The sequence below is a fragment of the Telopea speciosissima genome, chromosome 4, assembly GCF_018873765.1.
Source record: "Telopea speciosissima isolate NSW1024214 ecotype Mountain lineage chromosome 4, Tspe_v1, whole genome shotgun sequence".
Lineage (NCBI taxonomy): Eukaryota > Viridiplantae > Streptophyta > Magnoliopsida > Proteales > Proteaceae > Telopea > Telopea speciosissima.
In genome coordinates this window covers 53,225,719-53,241,344 of record NC_057919.1, presented here as the reverse complement: position 1 = coordinate 53,241,344, position 15,626 = coordinate 53,225,719, and the positions used below count along the sequence as shown (strand labels likewise).

The window sequence follows — 15,626 nt, the reverse complement described above, 5'->3', positions numbered from 1 at the left end:
GAAACTGAGAAGGAGAGGAGAAGAAGAAGATAAGTTGCTTGAGCGAGGGATGATGGGAGAGAAGCTGCTTCACGCAAGAGAGAAGAAGAAGACCCAAGAGCAATAGGCTAATTTTCATTTCATTCATCTTTTTTCTCCCTTGCCGAATGGCCTGTACAGTCAAAATAGGGAAACAAAAATAATAATAAAACTAACTAGGCTGTTGATGGGGCAAAAGTCCAACAGCCTAGGGGGAAGTGCCATAACAACTTGGCTATTGTCTAGAAACGATGGAGCACAAAGCCCAACAGCCTATGACTTAAACAATCTTAAAGAGTTGGTCCCAAGTGGGCTTGGGCCTAGACCAAAATTACATAAGAATGGGCCTGGACCAAAACTACATAAGAATGGGCCTGGACCAAAATTACATAAGAATCAAAACTGAACCAAGAATACATATAACCCAGATTACAAATAAAAGACAACTAATTTCGGCCAACAAAAATAGTCCTCTAGATCAGCACCACAACCCATTACAGAAGAAATCTCCATCCATCCAAAGTGAGTCTGATCCAAGCTGAAGATGTCTGCGCAATCTTCGTTGGTAAACTCTTCGAAAGTCTTTAGGAATGGGGCTGATGGAGCTGATATCCCCATCACTATCATTTGCAGCTTTATCTAAGTTATAACAACTGTTTTGGAATCTTAAGTGGCTATTGAAGATGAAAATCCACAAGCTGCAATTTGGTCCTTAAGTAACTGAAACTTCACTGACCTGAGAAGGAAGATATCTCCGCCATGCAAAGAGAATTTTACATTTGAAGAAAAGAAATTGATCAATCCATAACCAAACATTCTCTTTCCTTAATGATAGTAAAGACCATAAGTGGTAAATTAAAGAGATAAATGAAAAGGAAAAAGAATTAAAAAAAAAAAACCGATACGGGGCCCACGAATCAGTCCACGTACGTGCGTATCGGCTTTAAAATCAGTTTTTACAAACTAGCCCTCTAACCAAACAGCCCCTAAGACTTATGTCTATATAAACAAAACCCTACTCACTATTCATCTCTGTACAACCTAATTGACTGAAACAAAGAGAAGAAGAAGAAGATTTAGGAGCTTTATTGGGTAAGATCATCTCATGTCCCTATCATTCCTTCTTCTTAAATTGAATCTCTTCCTACCTTCTTGTTGTACCATGCTCCATAACCCAAATACCTTGATGTTTGGAAGAAATCCATGGTGGAATTTACCTACCATCTATGTAGAACCTAATCAAGATCAAAGCCCCAATTCCTAGCCTCCTTCTATACCAAAATTCAAGATTTAAATTCTGAAATAAAGTTTACTCTATTTCAGTTCATGTTTCTTATGAAATTGAGCTTTAGATCCTGGAATTGGAACTCAAACATACATGCATGTTCAAATCCTAAACCCTAACCCTATGTTAGCCTAATTACTAGCCAATTTACATCTCTAATATTTGAATTGAAGTAATTGATTCATGTTTCAGCCATGAATGGCTATTATTTTAATTTAATTCAAAGAATCACTCATATGGCTGTACCCATCTTCAAAACCCCCAATTTCCCATGTAAATTGATCATTGTATGGTTCCAATTCATGATATGGTTCATGTGATCACCCTCCCATGATCAATTTGGTGAAATCCAACCAAAAACCCCCATTCAAAACCCCTGATTCAGCCCTGTCATTCTGTTGTAAAATCTCTGGTGGAGGTTCTAGTCAATTACTTCATCCACCAGAGAATGCGGTCTCAGTCAAATTGCTTACTGTAAACTCAGGATGATGACCCGGTCGACTACTTCAGTGACCTGAGTTGCTATCAAACTCATGATTGAGTCTTGGACCTTACCCAACCTAACTCTAAGGTAACCATAGGACTCCACATGTACTTAGACACCTTCTAACACTTATGTATGGTTGGTTAATCATAGGACTTAACTTCTTGATCCTCGAATCCTATCGACAACTGATTCGAGGAATAGTTCGACTTCACACCGACAATCATAACAAGGTAAGTGGGGATAGACTTTGATTTGTTTTGGGAATGTTTATTTCATTTAAAATGTTTGTTAGAAATCATGCATATGAATGAATATTGTCTTTATTCGGAAATGATCTTTTAGCTTATGGTTATGGTTTATGGATATGGAAATATGGAGTGATGTTGATGCGATGGTTTGAAATATGAATCTTTGTGTTAGAATTGATGCCGTAGTTGGTTTGGAAATGAGTGGTATGGTGAGCCGTAGTATGGGATGCGTGAACACGGTACACCTCATACTATGCCATTTAGTCTGCATATGGTTAGGAATGTCACTCCCTGGTACTACGACCCTTACCAATAGGGGTTTATGTGTTGGATAGTCCTCCTTGAGAAAACCAGCGTTACCAACGAAGGTACTGGGAATGGCGATTTTTGACTGAGGATCGGAACTGTGGTAGAGACTAAATCTTGGGGGTTTGCTGGGTAAACCAGCGTTACCAACAGAGGTACTAGGACCGACGATGTCCGATTGAGGACCGAGACTGACAGGCTCCCAACGCAACTTGGGTTTGACATCGCCAATGGAGGAGATGCTACCTAGGGTGTTGTTGTAGCACAAACTTAAAGACTTAGACATTTTTGATAGGTGGAATTAAGATTAAATTGAATCCATGCATCTAGGGTTTTGGTTTGTGTGTGCATGTGCTTGTGTGTGGTTTATCCTTTACTTGCTGGGCTCGGTGGAGCTCATCCCTGTGGAATATTTTCTTTTAGATTATCTTGTAGGTAGATGTGAAGGTAGCAGGAAGGATTACTTTGAGGCGGAGGTTGATGACTACTGTGAACGTGCTGGTGTGGACCCAGAGGATTGTGACCCGATGATCGTGTACTTGGGAATATCGAGCTATTGGGACTTTTAATGTAAATAATAATATATATAGGACTTGCAAATATTTACTTTTCGTGTACTCTTATCAAGGAAACACTTGTTATCTCGATATTGTGTTGTGCTTGTGACGTGTAAATACTGCATTTGGATTCGACGGTCTTTGAATACTTCGGGTATTCGGGTCAACCATCGAATCCTCCCAGGGGGTGGGTTCGGGGTGTGACATAACCCCCCCTTTATCCTTGACCCTCTCCTATCCCCTAACCCTTTTATCCATCTTTGATCCTTCAACCCACTGGAACCCATCTCAATCTCAATCTCAATCTCTTGGTGTTACTAATGCAGAGGCTCTTAAAAAGTAAGGCACATTTTATGTTTTTCTTATCACCATTTTGATTTCAGGAATTTATACTAAGATTGATCACATCTCTTTACAATATTGCTGATTGATTACCTTTTTTGTTACGAACAGGTTTACGAAATTGCTCTCACATGAAAGAAAACTTCGTTAGCAAAGATCATCCTATAACAAAGTTGAGAAATAATTTCTCTACACAAATTCATGATATCTGTTAAAGTATTTCTTATTTTATTTATTTATGGTTTAGGTGTTTTAGATAACTCTCACGGTTGGGGGAGGGGGGATGTCCCCACCGTGAGTATTAGTAGTCTAGTGAATTGATGTTTCTTTTTTAGTGGTTTCCTATTTTAATTATGAATTCCTCTTTGGCCTATGTTTTTGGCCTTGTAATAAACACTGTGCCAGCAATAGATTTCACACTGAATCTATCTCTGGGTAGGTTCTTCTCCCTTTCTGTTGTCTTCCTTTTCTCTCTTTGCTTTTCTCTTTTATCTTTTAGTGCTTGGTTGTTAAGTCTCTTCATTGTTACAATACTATCGTCCTGGGGACTCAAAGCTTCATCTCTACTTGTAGTGCAGGTGGGTTGAAGCCTTCAAGAACATGACTTAGGCATACTGCAATAGTTGAAGAAGATAGTTGATCCAATATGTCCTAGGCATACTGCAGTAGTTGAAGAACAGCGTGTGATGTTGATTTGGGAACTCTGGTTCTCTTCATTTTTACTGTTTAGAGTTTATTTGGGAAAAAAGATAGGTGAAGAGAGAATTTCTTCACCCATTTGTTCAAAAATGTAATAAAAACTATTTACACATAAGTAGTTACCAAACTTATTTTTCATTCTACAATCTATTATGTTTAGTACTTACCAAACAGTTTTTCATTTTTGATTAAAATGGTTTTTAGTAATGATTTTTTTTTAATAAGCCAAAATAAAAATGAAAAAATGATACCTAAAAGAGCCTAAATGAACGTGAATGTTTTTTCCTTTCCGAACAAGTGTAAAATGGTCTGTTTATATTGTATTTAGTTCGAGAAATCCTCTTGATCGAGGGTGGACCTTGTTGCAATGGTAGACCTTGGTGCAACGATAAGGTTGCTCCATTGTGACCAAGTGGTCACGGGTTTGAGCCTCTAGAAACAACCTCTCCATGAAGCAGGAGTAAAGCTGCATACATTATGACCCTCCCTAGACCCAGCAGTAGCAGGAGCCTCATGCACTAGGTATACACTTTTTTTTTAAGTCCTCTTGATCATCCGACCATGACCACATTGACACAAGGGTCACCTGCATACATTTTTTCTACAAATAAATAGTAACATTGATCAAAATTGAAACATAAATTAAAAAAACAATAGTAAGCAATGTAATGTAAAAATATTTATTAAACTATCAACAACACTGAAAACAATGTAAACAAAATTTTCATTAAAACATCTCAATAAATAGTATCTCTTCCAACTTAAGAAATCAGATGCATTATGTGGCGTATTGCCAACTCATTCGTTATCCTTTTTCTTAAGTCATACATCTCATTTGCACGATTACTTGATTCGCTAACTTTGATGTGGGCTGCCTCTGCTGCAGTTGACTCTGCCTCGTGGTCTGAATAATATAAGTCATATACACCCAATCTAGAATACTCCCCATCAACAATGTGCTCATCCCTTATATAGTTGTGGAGGGTGTAACATGCAATCATGATGTAATTCTAGATCTTCAGAGGGCAAGGAGACATAGATCTCAAAATACCAAATCGAGCTTTTAAAACCCCAAATGCTCGTTCAATGACATTCTTCAAACTTAAATGCCTATGATTAAACAATTCTTTTGGGGTTCTAGCTTACCTCCCTCTTCCTTTATAATCTCGCAAGGGATGTCTTTCTCCTTTAAAAGGTGTCAAATATCCTTGTAGAGTTGGATATCTAGAGAACACCGTAGTATTTCATTATAATATATTTGATGAAAAAAATATATATCAGTAAGACATTAAAGGGGCATACTACTTAAGTATAACAATTTAAAAATATCTACTTGTAGGTGGGTAAAGGAATTGCAATCGCTCATTTCGAAGTGCTTCAGTAAATAAACGACAATTAATGTTAGCACTTCCCTCCCAACCCGCATAGACAAATGTGAATTTCATTTCAAAAGTACATGTGTACATGACATTTTGTGTTATTACTCCCTTCCTACCTATATAAGGGATTTGTGTCCATTTAGGCACTAAGGCAATAATATGTGTGCCATCAATTGCACCAATACAATCCTTCATACATACAAACAAATAATTAACTAGTGCTTTGAATTAAGTAAAGAGGTAATCCTTCAATTACAAAAAGAACAGTCTTTACTTTAGATTATATTTATTACGTTAAAATACGGATTGCGGTCTGGGTTGGATCTTATCGCTATTGGCACTCTATTGCATGAGGCTGGTTTGATGGTTTCTTTACCCAACTTTAACATTGCTTGCAAAATGATTTTGAAGAAACGGCTAACAGTTTCTCTTGAATGTTGGAATCTTTCAGAAGTCCTATGTCCACCTTTTGCTTGTATAATTTGAAGGAAGATAGTAAGTTATTCATCAACTCGGATATATCGACTATCCTGCAACCATCCACTTGTTTTCATTAGGTTGTACAGGTTTATAAAAACATGCATTTTCATCCTAAGCTCATCATAACACCTATCAAAATGGCCAATCATTATCTTATCTATCCAATCAGCTCCTATAAATCTACTATCTATACAAAGCTCTTTGTAAATAGTGTTCTCTTTAAAGTGTTGTAACACTAGCATCTCCATTATATTCCATTGGTCCTGTTCTTCTTCACTAAATGAGTTAATCTCATCATGATAAACATTGTCATTCGATATCACTGAGTAACAAAAGATACCCCTAATTTGCCAAAGTTTATAAAACCTAGTGGAATTTCTTTATTATAATAAACTTCATATATAATGAAGTATTTTAAGATCACAATCAAACTTCATTATCCGTAATAGCTAAAATAAAAAACATTACACTATTGCCTGTCCTATCCATCAATAAAATACATAACCTATTATAAACCCATAAATTCAAAATATCATCCAGAATACCATCCAATTACCATATCATTCACAACATAATTACACATCAACAGAATCTATAACGTATTTATAATACCCACCCCCTACTTATACCTACCCTTAACCTTTGGTAAGTAACTCAAGCCTTTGGTCCAACCATTAGGAGAGGTCCTTGACCTTTTTGGGCAGCCCATTTTATGTTTTTGGAAGTGTCACAGTCTTCTTGGGAACCCACACCCTCACTAGGTTGAAGTTGGGTTCATTGGCAGGCCTTGGGACCATTCTGAGCCCCTTGTAGAATCATCAGTCGCCTAATTAGGAGGCAGATCCCCACAGTCACCTACCCTTGAGCACCCTGCTGCTGTATCAGCTGCCTAGTAGGCGACAAATCATTCCATCAGCCGCCTATCTGCCTCTGAAGCCCAGAAATGCCCAGAACATTATATTGTTGTGGGACCCACCTAGACCTATTGCAACCTAAACTAAGCAACCCTAAGGACTGTGGGATCCTTATAAACCCTACATACATTGTGAGACAATGGTAAGGGATATGCTTGGTCAAAATGATAGATTAATGTAGTTTTAAAAGAGGTTTTCCATAGACCAACTAAACGGGCCTTAGTTTAAGCTGTCTATTTAAGGAAATGAGCTTCTATAACCCCTTTTTGGTTAGCATCTTTGTCAAATTCGTGGGAGGGAGCTAAGGAAGGAGAACGAAGGAGAGACAGGAAGAGAAACTTGGGAACTCAGCTGGATCATCCCCTCTTAACCTAGATCTCCAAGGTTTGTTAGATTCACCCTACTCTTTCAATTCTTCCTTTGATTAGCTCTTAATTTAGGGTTTATAATTTGGGATTTCTTCCATAGTTGATCTTCTTAGTAATCTAACTTAAGATTTAGGTTCTACTCTACTTCTTCTAACTGTAGGTATGCCTCATCTATAAACCAATTAAGATTCTCTACCTATTTGGTGCTTCTAAGCCTTAAATCCTTCACCTAAACCCTTTCACATCAATTGGTTTAATTCTCAGGTGTACCTAGACCCAATAGAAGGTGTAGGGATCATTATTAGAGCTTCCATGAAGCTTGGGATGGCCTGCAACCATGCTAAGTTGAAAATACAGCAAAGCTGGCTCATGGTGCTCCAATTTTGGAGGCAGATGGCCATCAATCGTCTCCCCATTTGGTGCACTACTACACCTATGTAATGCCCATTGTGCCCTTAATAATCTTTACACCTTGGGAACCAAACCATTGATCAATATTGGGACTTCTTGGAGCATGATCTTGAGTTAATTGATTAGGAATGTTGTTAATTAAATAGTTCTTCTATAATTATTAGTTAGTATTCAATTCATTTTCTGGTGAGGCTTAGCGGGTGTTATTGGGAGGTAAAATGCGGGATTAAATCACCAAAGATAAGGAGATTATAAGTGGATTAAACATTGATTTAATTTATGGAATGTTTATGCTATTTTAGTTATGTTTGATATATGCTTGCATATTATTTTTCAAATTTCTTCATTATGCATACTTAGGTTATTTGATTGGATAGGCATCATGTATCATTACATATCATTGTTGTACTTTATTTTAAACTCTTGTTCAAGACATATGGAAGGATTTCATTGATTGTTTGTATATTGTTTGATGATATCATTACTAGTAAAGCATCATGCATATGGATTGGGATCCGGGAGCCGAGGGTAAAGCCAAAACCGTGATTGCCAAGTGGATAATAGATTTGCATCTTGTATTAGGATGAAAACGGGATTACAGTGTGGCCAATGAGTATTATGGTACTATAGTTGTCGTACTTTTGGTATATTTATGTCTATGGTGGGGGAGACAGGAGGATGGTATGGTCGATGAGTGATTCCGGTACTATGATCTCGGCCCCTGTGCATATATGTATGCATGCTACTCATCTCATATTAGTTGTATGATGGTTAGATTGAAATGACCCTATGCTACAACCCTTTCTAACAGAGGTTTATGTGTTGGACAACCCTACGTGGTAAGCTTGATGAGATTTGCCAAGGTACCACATTTGTTGTACGATGATGGTTTCTTCTGGAAGTGGACCAAGTTCGAGTTTCGACCATATCTTCGGGACTGAACACTAGTATGGGGTTTGACTTGGGGGTGTGAGGACAATCTATTGAGGAGTCTGGGACTGTAGGCTCTCACTCGCAATTCGGATTTGTCATCGTTGGGTTCCGCCAATCACAGGCCAAGGATATTATCTAGGGTATTGCAGTGGCATTATGACTTAGTATTGTTGCTAGGTGGTTATTAAATAAAATGAATTCATGTATCATGTGCTATCATTCATGAATTGTGGCATATACTTATGTGGTTTAATTCTCTTATCGGGCTTAGTGCAGCTCATACCACACATACATATTTTTTTTAGATATTGATACAAGTTACACTGGCGGTATTATTGATATGATGGATTATGGAGATGATTGGAGGGTCCTTGAGTCCGACGAACATGGAGACGATCGTGGATGTGATGACTGTGCCTACGGGGCCCAGTGATGTGATCAATGATGGATTCCTCATGAACTCTTTATCTTTACTTTTATCTTGCCTTGAGATGTATTCGGTGGGCTTGGCCCCAACTTACTTTCTAGTCTTACCTTGGGTTGTAATAACTTTGATATATTTACAGTTATGTCTGCTTGAGAACTTTGGGATGTTTATTTGAATAAAACACAAATGGTTATGTATATAATATCATGACTAGCTTCTGAACTTTGATTTACTCTTATATATTCTATTTCGTTGCTTAATAATTGATGTGTTGGATTGGAGATTGTGAGGGTTATCTACTACTTCTGTGATCTTAGATGTGTTTAGGTGCATGTAGAGCATTCTAGTCACCCTATCCTGGTTGTGGGGAAGTGGGGTGTGACAAGTTGGTATCAGAGCGGAAATTTCAATATAGCCTAAACTCACAATCTACGGACCCATAATATACTCTACGTTAGGATTGAACTAATAAAAATTTCAAGAAAACAATAAATATATAGAAAAGGATAAATAGGTAATTTCATCTAGATAGTTATAAAGACATTATATTGATCATGCAGTACACATGTTACCTTGACTTGCATATTTCAAAACACTAATAAAGAAAAAAATTACATAAGTAACTGGGGAAGAGAGGGAAGTACATTGCTGAATTAGAAACTAACCTAAGTGCATAATTTAAAGACAATAAAACATTAAAAAATAAATATCTAAACCTTAAGTCTATCACTACTACTGCGGTGGTGGCGGCGATGAATCCGAGGATGGGAGCCCATAATGATTGATGATCCTCTGCACTTTGTTCTCGAGCTTTGCCATTCGCTTGTCCATGATTGCAAAGCCCTCAACTATAACCCGATTCATATTACCAAGACTCTCTTCCATAATCCGGGTCACATGAACCCAATCAACCGGTTCAGGTAAGACCCTAGAACTGGAGGCCCCTGCTGCGAATGTGGGAGGAGCTAGAATTGAATCATGACTGTGTCTACTCCTTTGCGAAAGGTCATCCGCATCTTCAAAAATATTTGTGCCTTCTTGCTGCTCTTGTTCCTCTTTCTCCTCTAGTTTTTGTTCCTCTGCCTCCCCAACTGTACCTTAAGGTATTTCCTCCTCATTGACCTCTGCCCCAGCTATTTTCATCCTCTTAAATGATGTGTCGTCAGAGGGCATGTCCCTAGTACCTATGACCTCCCCATCAATGTCGACACCAAAGTGGAAAAACAGTTTAGTTAGTAATTTGGCATAGGGAAGACTCTCATTTGTTGGGCTGGCCGCCCTAATCTCCATCATCTTCATGATAATATTGGCCAAGTTGATGCGGCGGCCGACGTATAGGCATACAGTGACGAAGCCCTATAATGCATACTCGAAAAGGATCTTTTTAGTCCAGGTGTGCTCAAATCAAGGTTCAAAGGAACATTGACGTTGTCTGATGTTAGCCCATGCGAGCAGGCTTTGACGTTAGTTAACATCATTATTTTTTGTTTTTTTTTATTTGATTTATTTTTGCCTTGAAAACTTTAAAAAATCCTAACTTACATATTTTAAATCCAAATAGAGTGATCCACGTGTCATTGGAAAGAGTGTTTTGAGTACTATCTAATGTTATGAAAATTAGAAACAATTTTAGCAAAAAATATGTTAAAAAACCCATATGGAAGTGAGGCCCATGAGACTAAAACTAAATATTTTATATAAGAGCAAATTACATGCACCCCTGGTGTTTGAAACAATAACAAAACATCCCTGTAGTTTTACCATTTACGTGCACCCTCCTGGATGATTGTGAGGCTTACAAATAAGCCCTTACCGTTAAGTTTAAACCACTAGGTATAGTTAAACATTTGAAAATGGCTATTACATTCAATTTTTGACATAGACCATTTTACCCTTATTAGGCATAACCATAGCCCAAACCCATCTCCCCAAAACCAACGATGGAGGAGATCTCCGGCGGAGGAGGAGGAGTGTTCCAAGGAGTTTGGGGCGCGGCGGAGATGGTGGTTTTCGCGACACTTGCGTCGTTTGGATTTGGTGGATTGGATCTAGGTTTTGAGATGAGCACCTGCTGCCATGAGTCATTGTTTCTTGTCATTTAGGGCATCTCATAGGTCACTACTCACCACACCACACAAAGTGGGTAAGAGAGAGAAAGAGAGCAAGAGAGAGAGGGGGTGTGATCATGATGGAAGGGGATACAATAGAGGGTGGGGGCTACATGGGTGAAGAGATGGGTGATAGGCAAGAGGTGAGGAAATGGGTTGCAGGGGTGCAATAGGGGTTGCTCCTCACCAAACCCAACAATCCATCAAAGGACTCTCCCAAACCACCATTGACCACACACCACCTAACACCATCAAAATAACAGTTCTAGTGCCACTCCTACAACAAACCAAACACAACCTACTCTCTTAAATCACAAAGGGTTTTTGACAAATGCCCTCCTGAAAATGCCCATTTGTTTAAATGCCTCCTTACAATTTTTCTAATTGCAAACTCCCCCCTACTTTCAAAACATTGTAGTACTTTGGTCCTTGTCGTTAATTTGGGACGTTAGATGTTAGTTTTAAGGAATCTAATGACCAAAATGCCCTTCTGATAATAACCCACCAAAATTAAAGAATAAAATAACCAAAATGCCCTCATCTTCCCCAAATCGATTATGGTTGAAACTGAAAAAAAATTTCCCAAATTGGTTAGGGCTTGAACCCATCTTTTCTTCTTCATGTTCTTCTTATGATCAAACTCTCGCTTGAGTACTTTAATCTGTTTCAGAGTGGTTTTTGAATAGAAGTCAACAATGGATATTGATTGGATTCCTGCAATGTACTTCCCATGTGGTACATGTTTTGCACGTTTGCCTGCCGTGTAAGCAGCAATGGAGATCTGCAAGAACATGAATAGAACGTAAAAATGGGGGTAAATAACTTAATTAATTGTAACATTATCCTCAAAAGGCGATATTGTCTAATTGAAACAGCATTTCTATTGCAGAAGTTCTTCCAGTCAGAATTCAGAAGTGAAGGTGAGCAGGCCATTCACAAGTGTGTATTAAGAGTATCCTCCAGAAGATCACACAAGATGCTTTCTACTTCTCAACCTCTCTATTTTGCCACCATTTCCACCATCTTTTCAAACATTTGGAGATATAGGCAATGCTTTTTTTAGTTAAAGCCGCGCCTTTTGATCATATGGTCTCCCATCTCTACATAAATTAAAATTGAGTAGCAACAGTAGAGTTTGTTTGAACCAATCACAGCCAAAGTGATTCATTACCACTGTTCATGAGTGTTTCATGAAGAAAATAAGGAATTAATGCTGAAAGTAGTTGAAGCAGTGGAGGAAATGAAATAAAGGAAACAGACCATGAACAAGTAAGCTCCGAGAACCAAAAACCGTTATTCCGATTTAAAATTGAACTGAAGCACGAAACCAATCACAGACAACTGAAGAAAAGCCCTTGTAACAGAGTAGAGCATCTCCTTCCCCCGCCCAAGCTTCTGGAAGTAAGAAAGAGCCACAGCCATTAAAACCACTGTGAGTGCCGCAATCGGTTTCAACATGCCCTTTAGGTAATGAACCCAATCGATATCCATTGTTGACCTCTATTCAAAAACCACTCTGAAACAGATTGAAGTACTCAAGCGAGGGTTTGATCATAAGCAGAACATGAAGAAGAAAAGATGGGTTCAAACCCTAACCAATTTGAGGAAAAAATTTTCAGTTTCAACCCTTATTGATTTGGGGAAGATGAGGGCATTTTGGTCATTTTATTATTTAATTTTGATGAGTTATTATCAGAAGGGCATTTTGGTCATTAGATTCATTAAAACTAAAATCTAACGTCCCAAATTAACTATGGGGACCAAAGTGCTATAATGTTTTGAAAGGAGGGGGAGTTTGCAATTATAAAAGTTGTAGGGGCATTTGGACAAATGGGCATTTTCAGGGGGCATTTGTCAAAAACCCAATTACAAAAGGAGAAAGAAAGTCGCAACATGATTACCTATGAGTCTAGAACTTAAATGTAGAATTATAAGGCATAAAAGATTTTGATAATATTACACAAGCTTGGAAACTCAGATGAAATTCAGATGGAGCATGAATTAGAGTAGTCATAGACTCCTTGAAAATATTAATCTCAAACCAAAAGAAAATTAGCAAACAAAAAACTTGGTCCTATGTAGAAATGCATTATTAACAAATAACCACAATCACTAGACACAACAATACCTTGGGGATGATTTGATATAGTGTAAATTGGGCGATGGGTGGTGCAATGGTAAAGAGCATAGGTGATGTACAAAGGCATGGGAGAAGGGATGTCGACAACGATGGTTGTGGGGATTGGGTGATGTAGAGGCAAGGGAGTGGGGTTGTTACACAGGGGCGATGGGTAGAGGAGGATGCGCAGAGGCGAGCTTACAGTGGTGATGGAACAGAGGGTAGGGTTTGGAGCGGTGATGGGTGGTGCTGAGGTATGGTCATATCGCGATTGATTGGAGGATGGCAGCAACGTGAAGACGAGGGTTGCGATTGCGCTGCCAATAGTTAATCAGATTGATTTTTTATTATTATCCTCTCTTATCTATCTTTCCTTTTCTTTTGAAATGGGTCAGATCTGAACTTCTTCTTTAACCTCCACATAATAATTCTCTATATTTATTAATAGCAATTTTATGGTATGTTACTGGAGAAAAAGAAAAGTGTAGGAAGAAGAAGAAGAAGATGGGGTGGGATTGTAGAGTGATGGGGGTAGGAAGAAGAAGAAGAAGAAGAAGATGGGGTGGGATTGTAGAGGGATTGGGGGTAGGAAGAAGAAGAAGAAGAAGAAGAAAAAGAAGATGGGCCGAGATTGCAGAAGGGTGGGGGCAGGAGGAAGAAGAAGAAGAAGAAACGATTTGGGGATTTTAGGTTGGAGGATGCAATAAGGGTGAAACTATCTTTTTACTTTCAAAACTAACAACTTATTAATACCATGAGTCATCAGGGGGTTATACATAAATGGTGAAACTATGGGGGTGTTCTGTTATTGTTTCTAACACCAGGGAATACATGTAATTTGCTCATTATATAATAATTATCAATTCTTCCTTTTCAATAAAAGGATTATGATGATGAAACACATACTTTGGACCGCTTTCAAGTTAGTTTGACCAACCTTTGACCTGGTCAACCTATCTAGGGTATTTTGTTCATTTTCCCATCAATTTTCTCAGTCTTCCTGCAAGGAGTACAAAACCTCATTTAGGAGGTCTTATTTATAAAATGGGTCTCGCACATTGTTCGAAAGCACTTGATTATTTGATCGTTGCTAATTAAGGTTGTCAATTTGGGTTCGGAGTCGTGAACCATTCTGGAACTGAATCGGTAAAACCTGGAACCAACTTGTCTAATTAGTAGATGGGACCATTTTGGGAACTCATTTTGGGATCGATTATTAAATGAAAGGGACAGGTTTCCCAACAGGTTCAGAACCGAAAGTTCAATATGGAACCAACCCGAATTAGAGCTATTAGGACCCATTTTAGATTCATATTTTCTTGTTTAAAGTTAGTTAATATGTAATAGTGGTAACTATATAAAGAACATAAATTTACAAACAATTTTCCAAAAAAGATAATATTAATTGTCTGAAGGCAGGTTCGAAACAGGAAACTATAGTGTGTGAGTAGGGATATAAGTTTGACTCTGTTGGCCCGAGCCTGCCCTGAGCCCAAACAAGGCTTGGGCTGGATTTTTCAATACTAAGGGTGGGTTAGGGTTGAAATTTTCAGGCCCAGGGTTAGGGTAGGGCTGGGCCAGGGTTGTGGCCTCGGGCTAAGCCTAGCCCGGCCCGGCCCTGTCTTAAGTTATGCTTTATAATTTATTGATTACATTTTGTAATTTTTGTTTAGTATCTAATTATCTATTGGTTTACCCAAAAAAAAGTGTAATTATCTATTGAACAAAAATATTTAAAATTTTAACATTGATCTAAGTTTTTTAACCCAAAGAAAGTCTAATAGTCAATTGAATATGAAACAAACCAATACCCAATCACATGAGACTGGTCAATCAGGGCCAACCATGCCCTAGCAAAAATCAAGGTAAATTAGGGCCAACCTTGCCCGATCAGGGTTATTCAAGGCCAGGCTGGGCTGGGTTGAGCCCGACAGGGTTGGGCTTGGGTTGAGTTAGGTTTTTAAAAATCCGGTCCAGTTTCACCCCTATGTGAGAATAGCTTGATAACAAACTACAACACCAAGACAACTATTTTTATGTAGAGATAATTAATTTAATAATACCTCAATGATTTTGTTCGTTAAGAAGCCACGGGTTAGGCAATATAAAATATTTAAATAATATAATACTATGCTATATCAAACATCTTAGCTTTCGTAGCTCAGTTGGTTAGAGCACCCGTTTAGTAAGCGGGAGGTCTTAAGTTCAACTCTCAACGAAAGCATATTTTTGTTATTTTAGTGCTCTGTAATTAGGACTGTAAACGGATCAGATTCGGCTCGGATAGTGCTATATCCGCATCCGCATCCGATTAGCTATCGGACGGATTCGGATAGTGCTAAACGGATACGGACACGGATACGGATCGGATATTTTATCCGTTTACATGTAAATATAGCTTTTCGGATAGCTATAGCCTATCCGTATCCGCATCCGTTTAGCTTTCGGATGGATTCGGATAGTGCTAAACGAATACGGACACGGATACGGAAACGGATTTTGGCTATTCATTTACACCCCTATCTGTAATCTCTTATCAAGAAGA

General features: G+C 38.3%; 1 protein-coding gene and 1 non-coding gene across 2 annotated transcripts in view; one reads left to right on the top strand and one right to left on the bottom strand.

The window, feature by feature from the left end:
* Positions 1-7,334, bottom strand: part of LOC122658439 (selenium-binding protein 2-like) — a 50,297-nt gene extending 42,963 nt beyond the window's left edge. Inside the window, exon 1 of the mRNA XM_043853405.1 lies at positions 7,319-7,334. The gene's annotated coding sequence lies outside the window, so the exon portion shown is untranslated. The remainder of the gene's footprint in view (positions 1-7,318) is intronic.
* Positions 7,335-15,231: 7,897 nt separating this feature from the next.
* TRNAT-AGU lies at positions 15,232-15,305 on the top strand. Its single transcript has one exon. It is a non-coding gene; the product is annotated as a tRNA-Thr (tRNA).
* The last annotated feature ends 321 nt before the right edge of the window (positions 15,306-15,626 follow it).